General features: G+C 41.1%; 1 protein-coding gene across 50 annotated transcripts in view; it reads left to right on the top strand.

Moving 5' to 3' along the window:
* LOC107128683 (uncharacterized) overlaps positions 1–18,210 on the top strand; it is a 29,437-nt gene extending 11,227 nt beyond the window's left edge. For 17 of the 50 annotated variants that reach the window (XR_012432089.1, XR_012432106.1, XR_012432093.1 and 14 more), the window contains one exon: positions 2,968–4,014. The gene's annotated coding sequence lies outside the window, so the exon portion shown is untranslated. Of the gene's footprint in view, positions 1–306; positions 698–2,967; positions 5,784–9,277; positions 9,723–11,961; positions 12,003–15,707 lie in introns of those variants that run through there. The other 33 variants (XR_012432109.1, XR_012432111.1, XR_012432095.1 and 30 more) reach the window with 14 other exon arrangements.
* The last annotated feature ends 1,000 nt before the right edge of the window (positions 18,211–19,210 follow it).

The following is a 19,210-nucleotide window of genomic DNA, read 5'->3' as shown; positions in this document are numbered from 1 at the left end:
TGTCGTGTGTTGGAGCTAATAAAAAGTATAAGAAATGTTCATCTGCAATCACAACGTCATGATTCCAGCTGAATGATACTAGGGAATACGTTGCAATCCTCTTTGCTGCTGATGACCTATTTCTAATTTATTTCCTTTTTATGGATGGCATAATTTCTCAACATAACACCTCAAAACTTACACATCCTTAAATTTTAAAATGTAATACAAATGTAAGCAATATTTTAAATATTGAATCGTTAGATACATGAGGTGTATGACTTGACACATTCCATGAGAGAAAAATTCATTTGTCTATTTATTCAGATGAAGCAACGATGAAGGTTGAATGTCTCACGCCTGTAAACCCCAGCACTTTGAGAGGCTGAGGCAGACAGAACACTTGCACCCAACAGTTCAAGACCAGCCTGGGCAACAAGGCAAAACCCCGTCTCTACAGAAACTACAGAAATCAGCCCAGCATGGTGACACAGGTCAACGGTCAAAACGACTTGGATGGCTTGAAGTGTGAGGATCACCTGAGCCCAGGAAATGGAGATAGGAGTGAGCCAAGGTCTCGCCACCGCACTCCAGCCTGCGTTACAGAGTGAATCCCCCTCTCAAAAAACAGCCGTTAAAATGCTGCTTACGCAGAAGACTGTGTTCTAGGTACTCCAGGATACACACAAATATGTTTGCTGACCTCCAGTGGCCCATGGTATGCAGGCGCTTTCAATGATTTTTTAAACAAGGAAACCTAAAAACTTCCAAAACCCAAAATTGCAGAATGTGATAGATGGACTTTGAGTGGTCATTTTATGTTTTAAGATGTAGTCTTGCACTGTCACCCTGGCTGGAGTGCAACAGTGTGATCTTGGCTCACTGCAGCTTCTGCGTCCCGAGTTGAAGCGATTCTCCGGCCTCGGCCTCCTGAGCAGCTGGGAATACAAGCATGCACCAGCCTGCCCGGCTAATTTTTGTGTCTTTTCTTCTTTTAGAGGCAAGGTTTCACCATGCTGGCCAGGCTGATCTCAAACTCCTGACCTCGGGTCATCCCCCACCTCTGCCTCCCACAGCGCTGGGATTATAGGCTTGAGCCACGGGGCCCGGCCAAGTCAATAGTTTAGATAAACTACAATGACAAAATTATGACAGTGAAGTATTACCATATTGGTATTAAGAGTCTCTGCTTCGAGAACTGTTTATTTGCAGCAACAGATGAATTGTTTCATGGAAACTCTTCATGGACAACTTACAAAACACACCAAAAAAAATCCCTTTGCGGTACAAATTTTGAGAGCAAAAATTTAAATTTCCACATTTCTATGATTTATATTTTTAAGTCAGGTACAGTCTTGTTATGTTGCCCAGGCTTCTCTCAAACTCCTGGGCCCAAGCAATCTTCTTGCCTCAAACTCCCAAGTAGCAGGGATCACACAGATCTACACCACCACACTCAGCCATTGTTCTACAACTTGTAATATTCGTCTCACAACAGAACCAATAACATAACTAGAGAAACAATCTCTCCTAAAAACTGTATGATACCAAAATTGTAAGTTTCCAGGAAGAAAAAAAAAAAAAAAAAAGGTCATAGGCAATGTGTTAAACGTTTTTGCAACTAAAAGGTACCGGGGGATTCCATGATTAGCGCAAATAATTTGATCCCCTGAAGATTTATACGAACATAAATATGATAGTTACCCTCAAATGATTGAAAAGTCAAAGTGTTAGTATTTATCCAAATAAACCTTAACCAAATTTCATGTTCCTCCATTGGAGAAAGCATTTCCTAATGGGATTTTCCTGTCACGACTTAACTTTCCAGTTCATTTTTCTCAGCTCACATCCTGTCATGGTACTTATCAATCTTTGTTCGTTACCAATGGTAAACAAATAATTATTTGAATCAACTAGCCATATGTGTGTTTTTCTCTGACTTTCCATTACCACCGTCAAACTATGATAAACAGTACACCACTGCTCCCTTTTAAAAGTAAATACTATGCAAAACTAGATGCAGAGTGAGAAAATTAATTTTACAAGAGATCACTTTAACTTCGTAGCTACACTCAAGTCTTTTTCATCCGATGTGATGTAGGCAATGAATCCACACACAGTTCGTGGAACAGGCTTGAAAGCAAACATGTACAATGAAAATGAACAAGTTGATTTCTCTACAGTTTTTATCTGCTGGTTTCTATCCAGCTTCCCCCTCAGAAAAGGAAAACAATCTGGGGAAAGGCCAGTGATCTAGGTATTAAATAATGATTCTTGATATAATTAAAATATGTCCCCTGCTGTAAAAGATTCTGGTTACCTATCGCTGCCTCCACCTGTCTAAATCTGTAACATATTCAATGAAAACTGACCTTGAGCTCTATCGCCAGTAGTGACGGTCAATATACTGGCAGAGCCTGACAATAATTGACCCTCACAAATTATCCGACCTGAAGCTGAGCTTAAAATTCACTTAACGGATGACATCAATTGTGTTACCTAATCTGGAAAAAAACTGATGACCTAAAACAAGGTAGAGAGATCCACTGTCCCTTGCCCATGATCTATCTATGGTTAAAAGACGAATCTGCTTCGCCTCAAAATGGCAGTCTTGATTCCTCAGCAGGGAAACCACTCTGGAAGGTCCTATTGGTTTCCTTTTCCCTAAATCAGTACAGGGAAACCCCTGCAATAGCTGAAATGTAGGAAAGCTAAATGTCCAAAAGTCAAAGAGCAGAGGTGTACGTTCTTATTGAGAATACTCCTGCCAGAAAGATTAAAACGTTAACAATTATAAAATCCCATTATCTTCACTCTATAAGCCCTTACTTTATTCAGGTCCACATAAACTAGCAAGCCCTCAAAAATGTTCGTAGGCACTCATACCCAAGGAAAGAGAATGCTGGAAAAATAGAGTCCTGGTAGTTGTGCCTCTATTTCCCTAAGTACCATCTCAATATCTTTCTTCCTATGGGCTCCAACTTCCAGATTCCACTTCTGCAAGGCTCCACAGGAGTCTCCAACCTTCAAATCTTCAGTCTCCGAAAGCACCGATTCCTGAAAGGATGGCCTCAAATGACCAAGTATACGAGCCGTCTATATCCCTGCTCCTGAAAAACAAGCTAACTGGACTCTCCATCACCTGCCCCCAGCACAGACGCACTACCAGCTACGCAGCTGAACTCCATGACTGACTTGCCATCCAATCATGCCCCTGACCCAGCCTACATGAACAAGGGAAGGAATATCAGCGAATTAGGAAAAGAGGCAGAGGTGAGGAGACCACCTGTCCTGGGCCACAGAGCTATGTAGAGTTCATCAATCTCCAGCCCCTTAGTATTCCAGGGGCTCTAAACCACCTTCTGTAAGTCAGGATGGAAGTAGATGGTGCCACGAAGATTTCTCTCTGCTGTAGCCACTCCTTCAGTGTCTCAAAATGTTTTAACATCTTTCAGTAAAAATCTGTCAGTCCTTGATAAATTAAAAAAAAAAAAGGCAGCAAAGTTTTTAGAGCTCCCTTGAACCTTCTATTTTAAGGCGCCTTTGTAGATAATTCCCAACATTCTGTGTGTCGGTCATCTTTGGAATTTATCGATCGATCATTGTTTCTCTTCAAACTTGGCCTTGCCCTGCCCATTCCATTCTTACCCGCTTTCATTGGCTTCACTAGTCAATTCCACACTCATTCTAGACACTGGGTGCACGAGACTCACTCCCGTTTGTATTACCAAAACTCAGGCCAATAGGATATAAAAAGTAGGAAGAATACTGGGATTTAACATGAGTACAAATCTCATTTCTTCCAATTCCTATGTCTTCTTGAATCCTAATCTTTCTGAGACTCAAGTTTTCTATCTAAACGATCCCTTGACCAGAATGTTCAACAGACATGACAATACTAGAACGTGTTTTAATTCATTCTAAGATTCCTTAAAATTCTGTAATTCTATGTGCTTCTGATTCTGGGAATACATAGCCAGCAGAATTTGAAAAACGAATAGAATTAAATAACAAAGACAAAAAAAAAAAAAAAAAGAGAAGAACGTTTTGAAAACCTCAAGACACGATTATAGAAAATTCATGGAAAAATAAACAAGACTACCAAAAGTATGATGGAAGTAAGCAGAAATACTAGCCTAAATGAAAGCCAAACTGAGAAATCAAATACTTTCTAAGACTTGCCTAAACTTGCTTTTGTAAAACTTACAGTCTCGTGGCCAAAGCTAAGTAAGATCAGCCCTAAAACTTCTGATGGCAAAAAGAAGATCCCGGTTCCCACTGAAATTGTCAAATTTATGATGACAGACTCTGGACTGACCACCTTCTAACGATAACCTTAAATGGGTGTTGAAAGTATTTAAACTCTCATTAATTTAGATGTTAATTAAATTAATGAATTTAATTAAGCTGCTTCAGATGTATACCATGTTCCAAGTGCTGCATGGATGTCTATCTACCTATGCTGAGGAACAAGAGAAGGGATTTGGAAGGCAGGCAGGCTGACAATCAAAGTGGGTCAGCTACTTTGTTAACTAGAGGATCATGAGCCAATTAATCCATTGCTCCAACCCATACTCGTTTTTTAAACAAACAGTAGTTGATAGGAACACAGATGTCGTGATGGTTTTATGAGACGATAAGTGCAATAGGATGTCTACCCCGAATACAACACTCAACAGATGTTAGTTCCTTCCACCTATATTTCCTTGGTTAACATAATTTTTTAAATCTGTACAATCCTACCTGACTGAAGATTCATCAGAACTTCCAACATCTATTAAAGAAACAGGCAAAATGCATTTTAAATCAATAATAAAGGTACAGAATATTAAAAGCATAAGAAGGCCCAGTGATGCATGCCTGTAATCCAAACTACTCAGGAGGCTGAGGCAGGAGGATCACTCGAGGATCCCAGAAGTTTGAGACCAGCTTGGGAAACAAAGCAAGACTCTACCTTAGTAAGAAAAACACTTGTGCACACCTGTGTGTATGCTTTAGATCCTGTTTTTGTTCTTGTTTGTTTTGTTTTGTTTTGTCTTTTAAAGCATAAGACTGACGCTTTGTTACAAAGCATTCCTTTGGGAGCTCACCTGGGACCTTATTAGAATAAACATTAATCATAATTAGTGGTATTTAATTAATGCAACAAGAAATGTTACTTCCCAGTGTATTTACTAAATGCAAAGCATAATAAATCAGAATGAATTTTATAATGTGGTCGCTTCTAAATTTAGCTAAGGTTGGTATATCATCTGACACTGCACAGGATTTTTATAAAACGCCTATCATATCAAAGAGCTGGCTGTCTAAAACACATTGGCCGAAGCATCTTTACGCAACTTAATCACATCTTTTTCACTCATGTCAATGAGACTTCTCTGTCTGAGGCCTGACACTTATGAAGTGAAATGGGCTGCAGTGGTTTACCCCAATTCTAGCATCCCTCCTGCCTCCAGTACTCTCCACAGCAGTAACCTCTTTTGTGAGACTGGGCATATGCTGAAGCAACTGGAAATCAGTTGTCTCAGGTTGACTTCGCTTTAACTCCCAAGACTGCAGCGAATGTCTTTCTTTCCTCCCTCATTCTCCTTCCACAATCGCTCTTCCTTTGAAAAAGGAATCTTCAGATCTGTTGTCCCGATGCTTCCCTTCCGAACTGCTTTTTCTATGGATAATTGTAACCACTTTTTTCGTCTGTATTCAGCAGTGGTGTCTACCCATAATTTCTGTTTTTTCATCTCATACTCTTTCCCTGTGGCTTGAATTATGCTCAGAAATAAAAGGAAATTCATGCTTGCCCTTGATTCTGTTGTTTTGTAAATTGCGGTCCAATGGTGGTTTTTCCACATTTCTCTAAAGGAAGGCTATTCCCTTGCTCTTCAGAGCTGTGTCTAAGGACCAGCACCACCAACAGCACCTGAGTACTCATGAGAAATGCAGAATCGATCAGAGTGTGTATTTTCCAGAAGTTCCTCAACTGATTCATGAAAATTTGAATGGCCTGTTCTCTACTGATGTGCTTCCGTATTTTTTTACCCTAGTTGCCCTTTTTGGTTTAGCCTCAGTTTCTTCCCTATTGTATCCCTGAATTTAATAGTACATTATAAGCCATAGTGTTCCTCATGAACTTTTCATCAGGCAGGACCTTTTCTAATTGATTTCTTCTCCATCCATCACCCAACACTATTCCTTTCAATTATGTTAATTCGACCTATATGATACTATCCCGTGAGGTTACAACGTTTTCTACAAAACTAAGTTCTAGCCACACGTGGCTGACCATTTTTGGTGATACTCATCTGTGGTAAATGTGTGGTAAAGTACCTCAATCCTTAATGCCTCCCTAGGAGTGAGGATGACAGCAAGAGGAGGAACATGTCACTCTCATTCTCTGACACGTTTTCCTATTGGAAGCTCCCTTTATCTCCCTTCCTATTTCTAACACCCTGTTCTTCCTTCTTCTACCGAACAGTTGGACTTTACTATTCTCCATTACATACACCCACATTTTTTTTTTTTTATTGATTCCATGTACACTCCTCCGCCCTCCTCATGCCTTCTTTCTGTTTTATTCATTTCCTCTCCCCTCTTTATTGACTTGCCTCAGGTCTTAGAGTATCTTAAAATGGAACTCATAACTCAGCTCCTTTAGTGGTACTCGCAATAGCATCAACTGCGGACCCTTAGAGACACAACTTATCACCATTTGACTTCTCCTTTACTTATTATACAGTTAACAGGACATTTTATTTAGCTATTAGACTATCTTGGTACTCCTATTTGAAAAGAAGCGTTCCGTCCAATGACTTTTTCAATAAAATACGGTTCTCACCTTCTCCTTTTCCGTTGACTACCCTATTACCTTTTTCACGGGAAGGTCGAGGTAAAGGCTCCGACACTTTCTCGGGGACACGCTGCTAAGGTAATATCAAGAATGAGTTTCCACTTTACAAATTATAATGAGTCGCATCAAAAGTGTCTTATGAATCTCTTTTTATGAAACTGGGTCTCACTCTGTCAACCCAGAGCTAGAATGCAGTGGCATGGTTATGGCTCACTACCGCCTCAAGATCCTGACCTCAAGCAATATTCCCACCTCAACTTCCTGAACAGCTGGAACTACAAGGTGCATACCATCACATGCTGGGCTAATGTCTTGATGGTTACTTTTGTAGAGACAGAGTCTCATTCAATTGCCCGGGCTGGTCTCAAACTCCTAAGGTGAAGGAATAAAATTGGGGAGGTATGGCCCATTAAAATGAAGAAAAAAATTAATAATTCACAAAATTACATATTTCTCATCTGAACCGAAAATCTTATCTAAGAAACTTTGAATCCATATATAACTATCTATTATAGATTAATTATGTATTAAATATTAATATTACATACTAATTGATATTAAATATATATGTAAATATATTTTTTATATTTTATTCTCTATACTTTCATATTATATAACTCCAACTAACTGACAAGACAATATAATGTGTAGTATTAATATATACAATATTTTAATATTAGTATATATTATGTAATATATTAATATATAATATATAATATTTATATATTATATATGATTAAAATATATTATATATTACATGTCATTATATGTTAACAATAGACATTAAGAAATCAAGGAGACCAGATCGCGAGATCAAGAGTTAGAGACCACCCTGGCCAACACGGTGAAATCCCATCTCTACTAAAAATAGACAAATCAGCTTGCCGCGGTGGTACACATCTGTAGTCCCAGCTATGTGGGAGACTGAGGCAGGAGAATCACTTGAACCTGGGAGGTGGAGGTTGCAGTGAGCCGAGATCACACCACTGCACTCCAGACTGGCAACCCAGTGAGACTCCGACTCAAGAAAGAGGAAAAAAAAATTGATAAAACTCATACAAAACCTTTTAGCTAAGAAAAGCTTACAGTACCAAAACATCAGATTATAAGAACAAACACTCTATAATACACGAAAATGTGAACTTTACTGTGTGCTGTGCTTTACGTTACTCAGTCCAAATAGTTGCTGCTCTACCTGACTGTTCGTGGTGATATTTTTCACTATATGGCAATAATTACGTGCGTCTTATTAGTACCTCTGACTTGACTGTTACAACTCTAGAATACGCAGGTTTTTATTTGAAAAAAACTGCTCTACCATCTCAGCCTATCAACGGCGTTTGTGTTGGCTTTTTCAGTAAAAATTCCACCATTTTCTCTGTCTTGCAAATCACAGCGAATAAAAGTGGGGTGGTATTGTCCATTAAACAGTAGATAAAAATTAATAATTCACAAAATTACATATTTCTCAACTGAACAGAAAATCTCATCTGAAGTTCTTTGAATATAAAGATTAATTATATATTAAATATAAATATATAAACATTAAATAATACATTTTAAATATAATACACAATTACATATTATATATTATGTGCTGTACACTATATAATATATAACAACTCCAACTGACAAGACAAAATAATGTATATTAACATATACAATATTAATATATTATATATTATATAACAATGATATATAATATATAACATAATATATATATACTTTATACAATCTATAATTAGATATAATTACAATGTTACATATAATATGCTAATATATATTAAAATATGAATATATTTTTTATATTACATTACTGTTTACTTCATACATTATATAGTATTACATATTATCTATTATATGTATTACTATATTATTAATATGTAAATAATATATTAATACATATATGATATATATTAACATAATATACATATTTGTATATATTAATTTATATATGAAATATATATGTATAAAATCTCATTAAAATACATTACCAAGTTGTCTCCTATCACTGAGCCCATCAATCACACCAAGGGCAGAACACTAACAGGTATCAAAACCTGGCTCGAACATCTACGACTTCTTCTCTACCTCCTCACACTCTGGGCCATCAGATCCGGGCTAGGATGCTGGATCTGCTTGGTCCTCTCCAACTAACAGACAAGACTAACAGACAAATATTAATATTTAATACATAATCTATAATATATATTGTTATATATGGATTCAAAGTTCCTTAGATAAAATTTTCGATTCAGTTGAGAAATATGTAATTTTGTGAATTATTAATTTTTTTCTTCGTTTTAATGGGCCATACCCCCCAATTTTATTCCTTCACCCTAGGAGTTTGAGACCAGCCCGGGCAACTGAATGAGACTCTGTCTCTATAAAAGTAACCATCAAGACATTAGCCCGGCATGTGATGGTATGCACCCTACTTTAATTGTTTTTCAGTTCCATGAAGGCAAGGCAAGTTCACATTTTCCCATTTCCAAGACATGGACCAACAACATGTAACGTCCCCTTGTTACTCAGTTCTGCTCTCATGTCAGAGATCACCAGCTTTCTGGCTAACAGGTAGACTAACTCATTGCTATTTCAAAGTACCTGAACCAAACTATGCTATCTCACCTGATGTTTAAGATGGAATAGTTGCAATTATTTTCAACTTCAATTTAGTATTAACTGGTCTTTTAACATAAACACTTACTTTGTCAACACACAGGAGTGTAATCTTCGGCCTCTCATCCAGACATATCTTGAGTAGAGTTGTTAACGTTTTGCTTAAGAAGGAGGTTGACAACACGTGGCGAGTCATAGCGCACAGCAAGCTTGAGGGCTCTTCCAAAATAACAAATCACTCCACTCAAGAACTTTAATAAAGACTTTTTTAAACAGCTAGTTTGACACACTTGACTGTTTTAACATATGCCTGTCAGTGTAGGCGGAATAGCCATTTGCATGGACTGGCTAGTTTGGGTCGAAAAGCATCTAGGGTGCTCAAGTGTTCATCTTTGTAAATGATCACCAAGGCTAAAAGGAAGGGACCACAAGGAATCCTCTTGCCCCACTGGGGTATGACATAATACAAGATGCTAACTGAGAGTTCTTTGATGGCCCAGAAACTGTGCTGAGGTCGCTTATCTAAAGTAGGCAATGATTTAGAGGAAGATTTCACCATTACTTTCCTAGTCTGATATATTCAAATCACCTGGGGGTCAGATAAGAGTTATCTGCAGGCTGAAAACAACAACAACAACAGTCATAATGACAATATTAGTAGTCATAAACTAAAAGTTAACGCTTTAAAAATTAATACAACTGGCCAAGTGCAGTGGCTTTTACCTGTAATCCCAGCACCTTGGGAAGGCAGGGAGACCAGAACAAGAGATCAAGAGATTGAGACCACCCTGGCCAACACGGTGAAATCCCATCTCTACTAAAAATAGACAAATTAGCTGGCCGCGGTGGTACACACCTGTAGTCCCAGCTACATGAGAGACTGAGGCAGGAGAATCGCTTGAACCTGGGAGGTGGAGGTTGCAGTGAACCGAGATCACACCACCGCACTCCAGGCTGCCAACGGAGTAAGACTGTCTCAAGAAAGGAAAAACCAAAAATTGATAAAACTCATACAAAACCCTTTAGCTAATAAAAGCTTACAGTACCAAAAACATCAGATTACAACAACAAACACTCTATATTACACGAAAAAATATATCCTACTCTATGCTCTTCTTTATGTTACTCAGTCCAAATACTTGCTGGTCTACCTGATTGTTCGTGGTGATATTTTTCACTCTATGCCAATAATTACGTACATCTTATTAATACATCTGACTTGACTGTTACAACTCTAGAATGCACAGGTTTTTACTTTAAAAAAGAACTGCTGTACCATCTCAGCCTATCAACGGCATGTGTCTGGGCTTTTTCAATAAAAATTCCACCATTTTCTCTGTCTTGCAAACCTCAGCGAATAAAAGTGGGGTGGTATTATCCATTAAACAGGAGAAAAAACTAATAATTCACAAAATTACATATTTCTCAACTGAACAGAAAATCTCATCTCAGGTGCTTTGAATATATATATATATATAAAAGATTAATTAGATATTAAATATGAATATACATCAATATTAAATATTAATATTTTGGCCGGGCGCGGTGGCTCAAGCCTGTAATCCCAGCACTTTGGGAGGCCGAGGCGGGCGGATCACAAGGTCGGGAGATCGAGACCACAGTGAAACCCCGTCTCTACTAAAAATACAAAAAATTAGCCGGGCGCGGTGGCGGGCGCCTGTAGTCCCAGCTACTAAGGAGGCTGAGGCAGGAGAATGGCGGGAACCCGGGAGGCGGAGCTTGCAGTGAGCCGAGATCGCGCCACTGCACTCCAGCCTGGGCAACAGCGTGAGACTCCGTCTCAAAAATAAATAAATAAATAAATAAATAAATAAAATAAATAAATAAATAAATATTAATATTTTAAATATATAATATAAAATATATATTATATATTCTATACTGTATACTATATATAATATATATCAACTCCAACTAACAGACAAGACAATATATATTATTAACATATACAATATTAACGTAATATATAACATGATATATAATATATACAATATAATATATATTTTATATAATATATAATTATATATAACATATTACATATTATATGTAAATATATATTCATATGGAAATATATGTTATATGTTGCTTGTTATATATTACATTGTATATTATATATATTACATCATGTATTACATATTATCTATTATATATAAATATGTATTACTATATTAATATTAATTCATATGTAAATGTTATATTAATACATAAATATATGATATATATTAATATAATATACATGTTTGTATATATTTTTATATTAAATATATATGTATAAAATCTCATTAAAATAGATTACCAAATTGTCTCCTATAACTGAGCCCATCAATCACACCAAGGGCAGAACACTACCAGGTATCAAAACCTGGCTGGAACAACTACGAATCTTTCTCTACCTCCTCACACTCTGGGCCATCAGATCCGGGCTAGGATGCTGGATCTCCTTGGTCCTCTCCAACTAACAGACAAGACGAAACCCTGCTTTTATTGTTTTTCAGTTCCATGAAGGCAAGGCAAGTGGACGTTTTCCCATTTCCAAGACGTGGACCAACAACATGTAACATCCCCTTGTTACTCAGCTCTGCTCTTATTTCAGAGATCACCAGCTTTCTGACTAATAGGTAGACTAACTCATTGCTATTTCAAACTACCGGAACCAAACTATGAACTCTCACCTGATGTTTAAGATGGGAGAGTTGCAAAGATTTCACCGTTGCTTTCCTAGTCTGATATATTCACATCACCTGAGGGTCAGATAAGAGTTATCTGCAGGCTGAAAATAACAACAACAGTCATAATGACAATATTAGTAGTCATAAACTAAAAGTTAACACTTTAAAAATTAATACAACTGGCCAAGTGCAGTGGCATATACCTGTAATCCCAGCACCTTGGGAAGGCAGGGAGACCAGAACAAGAGATCAAGAGATTGAGACCACCCTGGCCAACACGGTGAAATCCCATCTCTACTAAAAATAGACAAATCAGCTTGCCACGGTGGTACACATCTGTAGTCCCAGCTACTTGGGAGACTGAGGCAGGAGAATCGCTTGAACCTGGGAGGTGGAGGTTGCAGTGAGCCGAGATCACACCACCGCACTCCAGGCTGCCAACGGAGTGAGACTCCGTCTCAAGAAAGGAAAAACAAAAAATGGATAAAACTCATACAAAACCCTTTAGCTAATAAAAGCTTACATTACCAAAAACATCAGATTATAAGTCACCAACACTGTATATTACACGAAAAGATGAATCCTACTATATGCTCTTCTTTATGTTACTCAGTCCAAATAGTTGCTGGTCTACCTGATTGTTCGTGGTGATATTTTTCACTCTATGCCAATAATTACGTGCATCTTATTAATACTTCTGACTTGACTGTTACAACTCTAGAATACACAGGTTTTTACTTTAAAAAACAACTGCTGCACCATCTCAGCCTATCTGTTTCCACCTGTGTAGGTAGGTTCTTTACTTGGAAGTGGGAGGTGGGTTCTGTGTTCTTGAATGGAAAGGCACATTTTTCTCAAAATGTGATCTCTTTCTGTGTTTATCAATTTTACATAGACCGAATGAAAATACCAAAGTTTTAACATTTTTGTATGACACCTGCTGTCTTTCACTATTGTGATGACAGTTTTAGGAATCTCATAATGGAGTGGAAAAACATTTGCTTTTCTAGATAGCAAAAACACAAATGCTTAGTTTACAGGTACATTTTATGTTGACAAAGCTTTTCCTAAGAATGACCTCATAAGCAGACATCCTGAAGGTTGATTTAGCCAACTAAAAATTAAAACTGCCTGTATTTCAGGAAAAAAATTAACAAAAGAGAGTTTACTTGAAAAATATTAACTATATTATACATATGTATATACATATATTCAGATGAAAAGTATGTTTTAATTTTATAGGGACTTCATTTTATATATTTTCTTTTTTTTCTTGGTTCAGAGTCTCGCTTCTTTGCCCAGGCTGGTGTCCAGTGGCACAGTCTTGGCTCACTGCAACCTGTGTCTCCCAGGTCCAAACAATTCTCCTCCCTCAGCCTCAGAGGAAGCTGGGATTACAAAAATTAGCCGGGCATGCTAGCACCTGCCTGTAATCCCTGTAATAAGTTCAAGTCTCATCCAAGACAAGGCTGCAATCCCTTCTGCCTATGAGTCTCTGAATGTAAAAGGGAGTTCTTTTCTTTCAAGTTACAGTGATGGTACAGGCACTGGGTGAGGTTTCTCAACCCAAAGAGAAGATTTTCCCAGAATAATAACACAACTGGGACACAGGCCCAATGCGAGTCCAAAACTCTGCAGGACAGCAATCATTTTTCATGAGAACTCACTATCACACAGACTGCATTAAGGAGATACCGTTTAACCACTTATGAAGGATCTGCCGCCGATCCCCACGTTCCACCCCCACCCGCGCCATGAAACCCCATTCTCCCACACTCCCACTTCCAACCTCCATTGTCCACCATGATTAAATCACCTTCTACAGAGCCCCACATTTAACATTCCCCGTTACAATTCCACAAGAGTTTTGGTAGGGAGACAGAGCCCAATCATATTATTCTCCCCTTTGTCCCCCAATTTCACGTCCTTCTCATACTGCAAAATACAGCTTTGCATTCTCAACGTTCCCCCAAGGGCTTAACTCATTCCAGCATTTACTGAAATGTCAAAAGCCCAAAGTCTCTTCTGAGATAAGGCTGCCATCCCTGCTGCCCCTAAGTCTCTGAAATACAATGCAAGTTAACTCATTCCAAAGTGGAAAGATTGTACAGGCATTGGGTAAGCATTCCAAGCCAAAAAGAAGAAATTTGCCAGAAAGCAGCACAAAATACAGATGGGACTTACAGATATCATGCAAGTCAAAACCCCAGCAGGCCACTCATTCCATCCTACAGCTCCAAATCATCTTTTGGGAATCTATGTCCACATCTGGAGCACAGGGTGGTGTGATAGCTGGGATCCCAAGGCCTTGGGGAGCTCTGCACCTGTGGCATTGCAGAATCTTTACCCTCCAGCTGCCCTCGTGGGTTGGGCTGGTGTTGAATACTTGTAGCTTTTCAACACTAAGGGTGCAAGCAGTTGGTGGGTCTATGAATCTGGGGCCTGGAAAGGCTGCCTCCCTGAATGGGTATGGAGGCTCCAACCCTGTACTCTCCTTCTGCGCTGCCCGAGTAGAGGTTTCCCACGAGGCTCTGCCTCTTGGAAAAGCTTCTGGCTGGACACCCAGGCTTTCTGATACATCCTCTGGAGCCCAGGCGAAGGCTCTGAAGCCTCTAGTCTTGTGCTCTATGCACCTGCTGGCTTAACGCTATGTGGAAGCCACCAAGGCTTGGAGCTTGCACCCCTGAAGCAGTGACACAAGCTGTACCTGTGCATCTTTCAGGCATGGCTGGAGCTGGAGCTGCAGGGATAAAGGTAGCAGTGTCCTGAGGCTGCACACAGCAGTGGGGCCATGGGGCTGGCCCAGGAAACCATTCTTTTCTCTTAAGCCCCAGGGCCAATGACAGTAAGGGCTGCTACAAAGGTCTCTGAGAGGCCTTCAAGGCCGTTTTCCCCATTGTCTTGAACTATTAGCACTGGGCTCCTTCTCATACAAATACGTGAAGCCTTCTAGATCTTCCCCCTGTAAACCAGCTTTTCCTTTGGACCACTTGTCCAGGTTACAAATTTTCCAAAGGTTTAAGCTCTGCTTCTCATTTCAATATGAGTTCCAACTTAGGGTCATTTCTTTGATCACTCAGCCCACCCCCTGGGCTGAGTCGCGGGAGGGAGCAGGCGGAGGGGAGGCGGCCGGCACTCACCGGCCCGCTGATAGGGAAAGTAACTTGGAAGGGCCGGCAGGGCAGACGCGAGGGCGCACTTCGCGGACTAGCCCCCCCCGCCGCCCAGCCGCCTGACTCTACGGTGGCTTTACCCCTTCGGGAAATAGGACCGCCAGATGACACAGGAATCCCCAGGATCCAGTACTGGCCATTCTCCACCAGTGATCTGTATAACTGGAAGACTCAGAGTGCTCGGTTTTCAGACAACCCCAAAGATTTACTGGCTTTACTGGATAGTGTCATGTTCACCCACCAGCCCACTTGGGATGATTGCCAGCAGCTCCTCCGAATCTTGTTTACCACGGAAGAGCGAGAGAGAATACAGGTAGAAGCTAGAAAGCTGGTCCCGGGGGACGACGGTCAACTGACTGCCAACCCTGACCTCATAAACGCGACCTTTCCTCTGACCAGGCCGGCGTGGGACTACAACACGGCAGAAGCCTTGCAGAAAATTAATCAAGAAATCTGGCCCAAGCTGAAGGAACTATATGAGACCGGTCCCCCGCCGACACCCCATCCGTACCAGCCAGGAGACTGGGTCTTGGTCAAGCGACACCGACAAGAGACCCTAGAACCCAGGTGGAAAGGACCACTCCAGGTACTCCTAACCACACCCACCGCCCTAAAGGTAGAAGGCATTGCGTCGTGGATCCACTACACCCACGTCAAGCCGGTGGACCCAACCTCCGACCTCCTGGGACCAATCACGGCGGCGGCTGAAGCACCGGACACGTGGACTGTGGACAGAGCTAAGAACAACCCCTTAAAACTCACCCTGCGCCGACAGCATAGCTCACTGCAAACATGCAGTTAGGTAGTCTGACTCTAACGTTGGTCGCCCTAGTGGCCGCTGGGGAAAACATAAAGCCAGCTCCTAATCCCTTTGTCTGGAGATTCTGGCTTTATGAAAACCAAACCCACCCTGGGCAACCTCATAAGCCCGGGAAATTAGTGGCCAGTGCAGATTGCCCCTCCTCAGGGTGCAATAGCCCAATTTTACTAAATTTTACCGATTTCCCAATAGCCAAACCAGTGGCACCAATGATATGCTTCGAGTATGATCAGACTCAATACAATTGTAAGCACTATTGGTGGCACCAAAGTGCCGGCTGCCCTTATAACTATTGTATCGTCCATAAATACCAATGATGGGGTGGAAAAGAACAGATAGATCCCAGATGGCCCTTCCATCGTAGACGAGATGGAGACCTTTCATATACATGGATAGTTAAGAGACCCCTGGAACTCCCACTGGACCACGCCTCAACACGGGGCTGTATACTACTCCTCCGCCTCCACATGGCCTAGCAGTCACCTCTATCTGTGGCGGAGTCTAGTGCAGGTACGGCCCCTGGTCCATGGAAATACCCAGTGACAAGAAAACCGCCTGACACAAGATTTACGTCCTTTTTCCTGGTTAAAATTATTGCAAGAAGGATTAGAACTTGCTAACTTTACAGGACTTCACAGCCTGTCTGGCTGCTTTCTGTATGCCACTCTAGGGCGTCCACCGCTAACCGCTGTCCCCCTGCCGTGGGGATCCTCTACCTCTGCCCAAGCTAACCACCACCGAAACCTCTCATATGCCCCTATCCCTAACATGCCACTATACCTAAACCCCAGTCAAGAAAAGTTTCCCTACTGTTTCTCAGGAACTAATTCCAGCCTCTGCAGCATCACTGCAACGCCCCCTAATATCACCTTAAGGGCTCTGTCAGGCATATTCTTCTGGTGTAATGGAACATTATCTAAAAACCTATCAAGCCCCTCTGTTACCAACCTACTGTGTCTTCCTGTCACATTAGTTCCCCAGTTGACTCTACTTACTGCCGGAGAGTTCCTAGGGTATACCGGTAACTGGACTAGTGCTGTTATTCACCCAGTCCCTAGACCGAGACCTGCACGAGCCATATTTCTCCCCCTTATTGCAGGAATCTCCCTCACCGCATCCTTCATGGCAGCCGGACTGGCGGGGGGAGCCTTAGGTCACACCCTCATAGAAAGTAACAAGCTGTACCAACAATTTGCCATTGTTATGGAGGAGTCAGCTGAGTCCCTTGCCTCCCTCCAGCGGCAGCTCACGTCCCTAGCACAGGTAACCTTGCAGAACCGGAGGGCCTTAGACCTACTCACTGCTGAAAAAGGGGGTACGTGTATGTTCCTAAAGGAAGACTGTTGTTTCTACATAAATGAATCAGGACTTGTGGAGGACCGGGTCCAACAGTTACGCAAGTTAAGCACAGAAGTAAGAACACGGCAGTTTGCTTCAGCTGCAGACCAATGGTGGAAGTCATCTATGTTTTCTCTGTTAGCCCCCTTCCTTGGACCCCTGCTGAGTCTTCTATTTCTGCTTACCGTAGGACCTTGTGTTGTTAACAGAATTTTGCAGTTCGTTAGAGAAAGATTTGACACTGTACAACTCATGGTCCTCACAGCCCAATACCAACCTGTAGACGCTGAAACAGAATCAGACTTGTAAGACCCAAGATTGGCTCTAGAGATACCTGAAAAGAAGGGGGGAATGAGAGGAGCCGGGCACATTCCTCAGCCCCGGGCTCAAAACAAGCCCAATACAAACACATCCCATCCTCCCATCCCACCACATATCGCCATATATCTCTCAAACTTCCTGAGCCCAGTACAAACACATCCCATCCTCCCATCCCACCACATATCGCCATATATCTCTCAAACTTCCTGAGCCCAGTACAAACACCACCTGGAAAAGTCTCCGATAAGGAGGCAGCCGTTCAAAGTTTTACTGAAAGCGCGGGAACCAAAAGAATTCCTTTGTTCCCCTGTAACTTTCGGGCTATAAAAAGCAAACACTCGCATTGTTCGGGGCCCTCTTGTATGCTGTGTAATGGAGGGACCAAGTTCGAACTTGTCGTAAAGATCCTTGCCGCTTGGCTTTGACTCTGGACTCTGGTGGTCTTCTTTGGGGAACAGAGGGTCTGGGCATAACACTACTACCCACCACACTTCAGCCAACCTACACAGCCAATCTACTCCTTCCCACCGTAACCACCCCCCATTTTTCCTTCTACACCCACCCCACTATCCATGACTAAATCACTCCCTCCCACTTCCTCATCTTTCTGTCATGCTCTAATGCCTCCAAAACCACCCAATCTTTGCTAGCCACTACTGAGCCTGCTTCTACTTTTTCAGGTATCTGTATAGCAGGTTGGTTATGTAGCAATAACACAAAACCCCATTTAAGGGGAAAAATTCAAGAAGATTTCAGAAATTTGCATATCAAGAAGCCCTGTGCTAATAGCCCAGACAAAGGGAAAAAGGCCTTGAAGGTATTTCACAGCTCTCTCTGCAGTTCTAATTTTCTGTATTATTGCAAACCAAAGAGATTTAATTGACTCATGGTTCTGCAAGCTGTGAAGGAAGCAAAGTGCCTTTCCTGTTTCTGGGAGGAATCAAGAAGCCTCCTAATTATACCAGAAAGCCAAGGGATAATGAGCTGTCTCCTAAGGCAGGAGTAGGAGCAAGACAGAGTGAGGAAAGAGGTTCCACAGCCTTCTAGACAACCAGATCTCGTGAGAACTCACTCACCATCAGGAGGACAGCGTCAAGGTGCTTTATCATTCATGAAGGATCCACCCCTCACCCTTTTATGACTAAACCTTTTTCCACCTAGGCCTCCCCATGTGGAGTAAAATTCCACATGGGTTTTGATGGGGACATAGAGACAAACCATATTATTCTGTCCCTGACCCCACGAACGTCATGTCCTTCTCACATTGCAAAATACGGTCATGCCTTGCCATCAGGAGTCTTAACTCATTTCAGCATTAACTCAAAGTTACAAAGTCCAAGGCCTCATCTGAGTCAAGGTTACAGCCTCTTTCGCCTATGAGCCTCTGATATAAAAGCAAGTTCACTCCTTCTAAGGTATAATG

This window comes from Macaca fascicularis, chromosome 3, assembly GCF_037993035.2.
Source record: "Macaca fascicularis isolate 582-1 chromosome 3, T2T-MFA8v1.1".
NCBI classification, from domain to species: Eukaryota; Metazoa; Chordata; class Mammalia; order Primates; family Cercopithecidae; genus Macaca; species Macaca fascicularis.
This window is presented reverse-complemented; position numbering and strand designations above follow the sequence as displayed.